Below are 8,848 nucleotides of genomic sequence, written 5' to 3'. Positions count from 1 at the left end.
GTACGATTTATATACCCAGCAATGGTATGAGCATGCCAATCACTGCACATTCTTGCCAGTATTTGATGGTTGTTAGTCTTTTTAATTACCATTTTTTTAGTGGAATGAGTGGCTTCTCATTGTGGTTTTAATTTGCATTTCTTTGTTGACTAGGAAAATTGAACACTCCATATGTTTTTCTTTTATCATTTTAATCTACTTTGGTGAAGTGTCTAAGCATTTTGCCCATTTGAAAATAAGTTTTTCTTTTTTTTTTTTTTTTTTGGTGGTATGCGGGCCTCTCACTGTTGTGGCCTTTCCCGGTTGCGGAGCTCAGGCTCCGGACACGCAGGCTCAGCGGCCATGGCTCACGGGCCCAGCCGCTCCGCAGCATGCGGGATCCTCCCGGACCGGGGCATGAACCCGTGTCCCCTGCATCAGCAGGCGGGCTCTCAACCACTGCGCCTCCAGGGAAGCCCTGAAAATAAGTTTTCCTTTTTTAAAATGTTAATTTGTAGTGGATTTTATGTATTTTGCATTCAAGCCCCTTGAGATATGTATATCTATCTACTTATCTATTTATATATACATAATTTTTCTCTTGTGACTTCCCTTTGTATTTTCTTAATGGTACATTTTGATTAGTGGAAATGTTTAATTTTTATTTCTCCTTTCCTACTTTCTCTGGAGTTAATAAAATATTTTTTAGTATTCTATTTCCTCTATTGGCTTTTTAAAAAACAGCTTTATTAAGGCATATTTGACATACAATAAACTATACATATTTAAAGTGTACAATTTTATGTTTTGTCATATGTATACACCTGCAAAACCATAACCATAACCAAGATGATAAACGTGTCCATCACTCCTGAAATTTCCTCAGTGCTCCTTTTATAATCTTTCTCCCCATCTCTTCTCCTCCCTGTTTTCTTTTAACCCCAGGCAGTAACTACAGATATGCTGTCACTGTAGATTAGTTTGCGTTTTTTAGAATTGCATACAAATGGAATCATACTCTATATACTCGTTTTTGTCTGGCTTCTTTCATCAGCATAATGAATTTTGGTTCATCCTTATACCTGGGTATATCAATAGTTCGTTACTTTCTGTTACTGAGAAGTATTCCATTTGTTTATCCATTCATCTACTGATGAACTTTCGGATTGTGTTGTTTTGGGCCATTACAAATAGAATTTCTATGAACATTTGTGTGCAAGTCTTTGTATTGACAAACGCTTTCTTTGTTCTTGGGTTAATATCTGGTAGTAGAATGGCTGAATCCTACAACAGGTATATGTTTAAAAAACTGTCAAACTGTTTTCCCGTGGTTGCATCATTTTATATTGCCATCATCAGTGTAGGAATGTTTCATTTACTCTACATCTTCACCAACACTGATATGGTCATTATAATTTTAGCCATTCTAATAGACATTTGTGGCATCTCGTTGTGGTTTTTTTTTTTTTGGTACGCAGGCCTCTCACTGTTGTGGCCTCTCCCGTTGCGGAGCGCAGGCTCCGGACGCGCAGGCTCAGCGGCCATGGCTCACGGGCCCAGCCGCTCCGCACCATGCGGGATCCTCCCGGACCGGGGCACGAACCCGTGTCCCCTGCAATGGCAAGCGGACTCTCAACTACTGCACCACCAGGGAAGCCCTCATTGTGGTTTTAATGTGCATTTCCCTAATGATGAAGGTTGAACATTTTTTTAAAATTTGCTTATTTTCTTTTGCGAAGCATGTGTTCAAATCTTTTGACCATTTTTAAAAATTGGGTTATTTTCTTGTTATTGAATTTTGAGAGTTCTTTATATTTTCTGGATACAAATCTTTTATCGGACATCGTTTGCAAATATTTCTCCCAGTTTGTAGCTGGTCTTTTCATCTTCTTCATTATCTTTTCATAAATGGCAGAAGTTTCTATTGCTGATTATGTCTAATTGATTATCAATTTGTCTTTTTAGGGATCTTGCTTTTGTTGTTGTATCTAAGAAATCTTTGCCTTACCCAGGGTCACAGAGGTTTTCTCCTATGTATTCTTCTATACATTTTAGAGTTTGGTTTTATATTTAGATCTGTGACCCACTTTGAGTTAATTTTTGTATGGACAGAAGTTAACTTTTGCATATGAAGACCCAATTGTGACGCAACATTTGTTGAACGTCTATTGACTTTTTAGGTATTCCTCTTTGTATTTTTTTTTTAAACTGTTGCTCTAGGGATTTTATTATGCATTCTTAATTTGTCATAGTCCACTACCACTTCATGTAAAACATGAGAACCTTGCAGTAGTGTCACTCCATATGCTCCACTCCATTCTTCATGAATTGTCATATATTTTGCTTCCATTTACGTTATAAAAATCCACAACAAAATGTTATTATAGTTAATTTAAATGATCAATTTTGTTTTCAAGAAATTTAAAACATAAGAAAGCACGTGTTTCAAAATGTACCCATGTATTTACTAAGAGTGGTGGTAGTGACCTCTCTCTGTATAACTGAGTTTCCATCTGTTGTCATTTCTCTTCAGTGTGAAGAACTTCCTTTAAGAATTTTCTGAAGTGAGGATCTGCTTGTTATGAATTCTCTTAGCTTTCTTTTATCCAAAAAAAATTTTTTTAACCTCATTTATTGAAGGATATTTTCACTGGCTGTTGAATTCTAGGTTAACAGTTTTCTCTCTGTGTTTTATACATACCATTAGATTGTTTTCTGACCTTCATTGTTTTCTGTGAGTAGTAGTCATTCATAATTCTTATCTTTGTCCCCTGACACACAGTGTTTTTCTTTTCCTCTGAATGCTTTATAATTTATCTTTGATTTTTAGTACTTTGTGATATGCTGAGGTATGATTTTCTTAATGTTTTTCATCAAATTTGGAAAATTCTCAGATACTATTGCTTAAATATTTTTTTCTATTCTCTCTCCTCTCCTTCATCTCCACTTAACACTGTGTTAGATCATTTTATATTGTCCCACAAGTCACTGAGGCTTTGCTTTTATTTCAAAAATTTTTTTTTCATGTTCAGCAATTTGGAAAATTTCTATTGAGCTGTCTTCAAGGTCACTGATGCTTTCTTCTGTAGTGTCCAATTTACTTAATAGTAAATTGCTTATCCAGGCGATCTTTTATTTAAGATTTTATATTTTTCAGCTTAATATCCATTGGCTCTTTTTTATTGCTTTTATATATTGACTAAGATTCCCCATCTCTTACATCATAGTTATTCATGCTTTATTTCATATCCTTAAGGATATTTATAATAGGTGTTTTAAAATCCTCATATACTAATCCTAACATCTGGGTCTTTCAAGATCTGTTTCCATTTTTTCTCCTTGATTCTTTGCAGGTTTAATAATTTTTTATTGCATGCTAGACATTGTAGATGATACATTATAGGGAGAAGTGATTATGTTGTCTCCCTTTAAAGGGTGATAAGTTTTGTTTTGGTGGTATCGAATAGTGACATAATTGGTAGATCTTGATCTAGTCAGACTTTGTTTTAAGGTTTCTTAGAATAGTCTATTACTATTTTTGCCCTAAGTCCTAGGGAATGGCTTTTATTCTAGGACATAAATTTCACTAAGATATGGCTTTTCTAGGGTCTCAATTGGATGCCTGATGTTTTCAGTGAGGAGTGTCCACTCTGGCTGGGCCACAATCCCAGATTCTCCAAACTCTGTGTGCTCGCTAATATCTCTGTTCAGCTCTCAGCTTCCCAGCAACAGAACTCACAGAGTCAGGCTTTGTACATGTGCTTCTCAGTTCTTGGCCCAGGATCTGAGGGAGTGGCCATCCAGTTTTCTTGGGCCCCAGCTCTGTGTAGCTACCCCTTTCTCTGGCCACGCCCCCACAAATTTTAGCTGCCTCCAAAACACATTCTGAAGAATAGCGGCAATATGGACAGCTCTATCTTATTTCTGATTTTAACAGAAATTTCTTTAGTATTTCATTGTTAGCTTCCAGTAAATATTCTATCTTGTTTTAAAATTTTCAATTTTTATTTTACTTAGAGATTTCATCATGAATGCTTACTGAATTATATCAATTACTCTTTTGTCATATATTGGTACAGTCCTATATTTTCCCCTTAATTTATTAATGGAATAAATTATGTTGATAAAATTCCTAATGCTCATTCTTAGGTTTCCGAAATAAATCCTTATTTTACACACTGATAGGTATGCTTTTCAATTTTTCAAGCCTTTAACATTTAAATGAATAAAACAGAATAATAAGCTTTAATATACAGGGTGCTTAAAAAAATAAAAGGACAAATACTTCTTAAATTTCAGTCACTTTGCCTTAAACATACAAAGGCAAGTTGATTATTAACAGTTAAAAGAAATTTATACTGTGTCTCTCTACTTGTGCTACTAAGACAATTACATTCAGCTTTCTTGAAGTATAATTGATGACAACTGCACGTTAAAGACAATTGTCTTTGATATTGTGAAAAGAATTTAGCTACCACTTACGAACCAAGTGACCTTGTTTAACTTACCCTCTCAGAGCTTGTTACCTTCTCTGTAAGATGGGGGTGGAAATCACACCTACCCTGCAAGGTTAACGTGAGCATTAAGTGTGATGATGGGTGGGGGTATGTTTTGAAAGTGCTAAGCTGTTGTTGGTGGGTTTTTTTTCTTTTCAGAATTGCTCTACTGTATTTCTTTTCCCTCCTTTTCCCCCTCTTTTAAGACATTAAGACTTCCGTGTCTTTTTAAAAGCAATTTAAAGTTCACAGCAAAATTGAGATGGAGGTACAGAGATTTCCCATATACTTCCTGTCCTCACACATGCATAGCCGCCCCATTATCAACATTTCCCCCCCCCAGAGTGATGCAGTCGTTACAAATGATGAGCCTACATTGATACATCATAATCACCCAGAGTCCATCCTTTACCTTAGGCTTCACTCTTGGTGTTGTACATTCTGTGGGTTTGAACAAAAGTATAATGACGTGTATCCACCATAATAGTATCATACAGAGTATTTTCACTGCCCTAAAACTCCTCTGTGCTCTGTCTATTCATCTCTCTCTCTCCAAACCCCTGATAACCACTGTTCTTTTATTGTCTCTTTAGTTTGGCCATGGAGTTGGGGTTTTTTAAATTAATTAATTAATTAATTAATTATTGGCTGCGTTGGGTCTTGGTTGCGGCAAGCGGGATCTTTCATTGCAGTGCACGGGCTCTTCATTGCAGTGGCAGAGCTTCTCTAGTTGTAGCATGCACTCTCCAGAGCACGTGGGCTCTGTAGTTACAGCATGTGGGCTCTCTAGATGTGGCACATGAACTAAGTTGCCCCGCGGCATGTGGGATCCTAGTTCCCAGACCAGGGATCGAACCGGCGTCCCCTGCATTGCAAGATGGATTCTTAACCATTGGGCCACCAGGGAAGCCCCTGCCATGACTATTCTTTATTACCTGTGGTCCCCAAGGACTACACAGCTGACATGGGACATTCCTTGTTAAGGAAAGGGCGGTAGGAAGATTCTCTCTTGAGCCTTGTTGTCACTGTCCACTATTGGATTTACTGTCCTGGCTGCTGGGCAGGACCCCCGAGGGTCCTGTTATTGTTTGGAGAGGCGTAAAATGGAAGAAGAAATCCACTCTCGCTTCCTGAAAAAGAAGGAAAAAAGGAAAAGGGAAGAGAAAATTCATTTGTCCCTGAGAGGAAAAGGAGGAAAGAAATTTAAAGGAAATTCACTTCTGAAGACTAGGACTGTAGCAAAAGCAGAGTTCTCACCCTGCTTCCAATATCCCCGTTAGGACTATTTCATTGTTTTTCCTAAAGAAATAATGGGAAATGATTTTAATACTCCAATTCAACTACCTTAACATTTAAATAAATTTTTAGAGGCAGGCTTGGAAACCTAACCATCTAAAGAATTTTTTTTAATGCATTGTATATTAAACAAGCATACAAACAAAAACCTTGCAAAGATGTTTTGTAACTTAATTCACCTTTCTGTCTCTACCCAGACTCTTCATATACACCTCATCAGCTCAAGCGCGAAATGCCTAAAGACATGACAGCAATGCTTATGAAGGGTTCTGTTGAATGGCTGAAGAATGCTGACCAGGATCAGACATCAGGGTGTATAGCAGAGGAAAGCAGCTGTTCTGTTCTGGAGCCATGGAAATGCTTTGGAATGGTTTTCGAGGAACAGTCAACAAACCTCCAGGTGAGTGTCAGATACTCAGGGCTGCCCTGACCCCGGACAATAAGAATAGTGGAGAGTTGTGGACAATTTCAGAGTTGAGGGTGTCCAGAGAAAATCCCAATAAGGCTACCCTTTGGCTAGGTGGCCAAAGTTTTACATGTACCAAAACATATTGAACAAATGTGCACATATACCCTCAGCTTGTGACTCTGGGCAGTAAAACTATTAAATTGCAATATTAGGACTCAAGTATATTCACTTGAACTAATTTAACTTACGTTTCAGATAATGAGTCAGTTAAGTTCCTGGAATTTCGCTCCTCTTATTTTTCTTTCTTCTGAATTTAAATCCTAGTTCACCTAAGAGATTTCAGTTTTCTGGGAGATCTGGTGTGTCTAAAATAGATGTAAAGAGAAGCCCTCTATATTTATAACCAGACCAGAGCATGGTCAGTGGTGAGAGAAACATCCCCGTGGTTCAACTCTATAGCCCTGAAGACAGCTGCAAGAGAATTTGGGTTGATAGGCAGCTATCTGCTGATGGAATGATGGACTTAGAAGATCTTCTGCTTTCCATTTGTAATGTTATCTGTTTGGTTGGTAGCCAGTTTGTTGTGTTTCAGGAAAAATTCTGCAGAGATAAACATACGCTTCCATGTTGTCATTCTTCTGGTTTCCACAATCCAGGACATAGGCCTGCCCACTATTTCATTTGTCTCCCTTTGGAGACTCAAAATTGATTTATTAAGTTGAATTAGCTTGGGTTGATGCAAAGAAAGGTCAAAAATTGTGATGGAAAAAGGATTCAGAAATAATGGTGGGAAAAGGATTAAACAAAGCAAGCAAATCAAGATGGCAGGAGAAAAGGAAAAAAAAGGAAGAAGTGAAAATGATGATTGATGTTGATGTTGCTGTTTTCACTGAGCAATTTAAAGGCTGCAAAACATTGAGAAATCAAATTAATGACCTGGAAAATAAACTCAGATTAAGAAATGTCAGATTGGAGGATAATCTTGATGGGGTAGAAGCAGGAGAAACAATGACTGTTCCCCGCCCTTACCACCCCCCCCCACATGAAACATTGCAAAACTGCTTTGGGTGAATAATTTTTAATTCCTTCCACAAGCCATATCTTAATTTCGCTAAAGCTTGATGCCGTGACAGAAATCTGTAGTTTATATGTGAGATGAGAAATTCTTGCAGGGAAAAGATAAATACCTTAACTTCCTTTGGCCTCTGATGACTTTTTGTTTCTGTGGAGAAGCTGACAGAGCCACTGGCTTTGATTGTTTTTGATTACGTAGGGCTTAAACCAAAGTTGTTAAGGGTACTAAACAGTATGAGTCAAATGCTTATCTGGCTAACTCCAGTTATCATAACTAAGTCACCTACTCCCTTGAACTATTATCTTGATAAGTATCTTTTCAAGATTGTGCTGAATCAAAAGAATTTTTGAATAGTAAAGAGAAAAGTATTTTAGAGAGGATGTGAGAGGCAAAACAGTTTCTTTGTTCCTGATCCTACTTGGAGATTCCCAGAAATTGTTCTAGAGTCACAGTGGCTGAATGGCCTTTTTTATTAATGGGACTGGGTGTGGTGCATAATTATTACACAAATAATAGATAACGGTTGTTGAACGTCTACTCTATGCCAGACATAGTTCTAAGTGCTTTATATGTATAAATTCAGTTGGTCTGCACTACAATCAAAAGTGGTAGGTATGGGACTTCCCTGGTGGTCCAGTGGTTAAGACTCTGCACTTCCAATGCTGGGGGCACGGGTTCGATCCCTGGTCAGGGAACTAAGATCCCACGTGCCATGCGGCACCACCAAAAAAAAAAAAAAAATGGGGTAGGTATGATTAGTGTCTCCATTTTAAAGATGAGAAGAGCGAGCTGAAGAGTTAGATCATTGCCCAGGTCACCCAGCTCTTACAAAAGAGGCAGGATTCGTATTCAAGTTATCCTGGCTCCAGAATCCACCTTTTCAACCACAGTACTGTGGTTCTAAGCTATTTAAAGACACTGGGATTTTAAAAATAATCTATTTCTGGCCATGGGTGTAAAAATATATTCATGTATCCCAGGAACAGTTTTGTTAGCAAGAGGAAGTCTCTTTTTTGTTACCCGTTCATTTTAAGTCAGTTTAAATACAAAACAAGTCAGAGTTTTTGCACCGCCAAAAAGAGTACAGTAAGATGTGGAGAAAGCCAGAGAAGCACGTGTTCAGAGGGACTTTGTGTTACCTTCCTGGCCTGAATGGGATCCAGGTTGATATTTTCCTTTTTTAAAAAGATGGAGCTAAAATTTAAAGAACTGATTTTTCTTGTTTTAATTCATTTTATTTCCTTTGACATTATGGCCTGTTTAAATTACACAGCAGCTGTGAGTGGTAAAAGAAATGCTTCAGTTCAGAGCAGAGAAGAAAGAACATGTTTTAAACCATGGAGTCAGAAGGTGAGAAACTCCCAGGTCAGCAGGAGCAGAGTTACTCTCAGAAGAATGGGATGAGTTGGTGACTACACTCCTCAGCGCAACAGGAAGCGCAGCGTCTCCCAACATGATGGATCTCTCAATACCACAGCATTGGAAAGAGCCTTTGTTTTTTTCCACCCAAGGGATCATTTTGAATAGTCTCTCAAGATGTTTGAAGTGGCTATAATCTGGTCAATGTTCCTCAAAGTGTTCCTCAAAATGTTT

At 37.8% G+C, this 8,848-nt stretch overlaps 1 long non-coding RNA gene across 1 annotated transcript in view; it reads right to left on the bottom strand.

The window, feature by feature from the left end:
• Positions 1–240: 240 nt before the first annotated feature.
• Positions 241–8,848, bottom strand: part of LOC115866093 (uncharacterized) — a 126,589-nt gene continuing 117,981 nt past the window's right edge. The window contains exon 3 of the long non-coding RNA XR_009565685.1: positions 241–5,605. This is a non-coding gene — a long non-coding RNA (uncharacterized lncRNA). The remainder of the gene's footprint in view (positions 5,606–8,848) is intronic.

Source organism: Globicephala melas, chromosome 11, assembly GCF_963455315.2.
Source record: "Globicephala melas chromosome 11, mGloMel1.2, whole genome shotgun sequence".
Lineage (NCBI taxonomy): Eukaryota > Metazoa > Chordata > Mammalia > Artiodactyla > Delphinidae > Globicephala > Globicephala melas.
The sequence above is the reverse complement of the archived record's forward strand: the minus strand, read 5'-3'. Positions and strand labels throughout refer to the sequence as shown.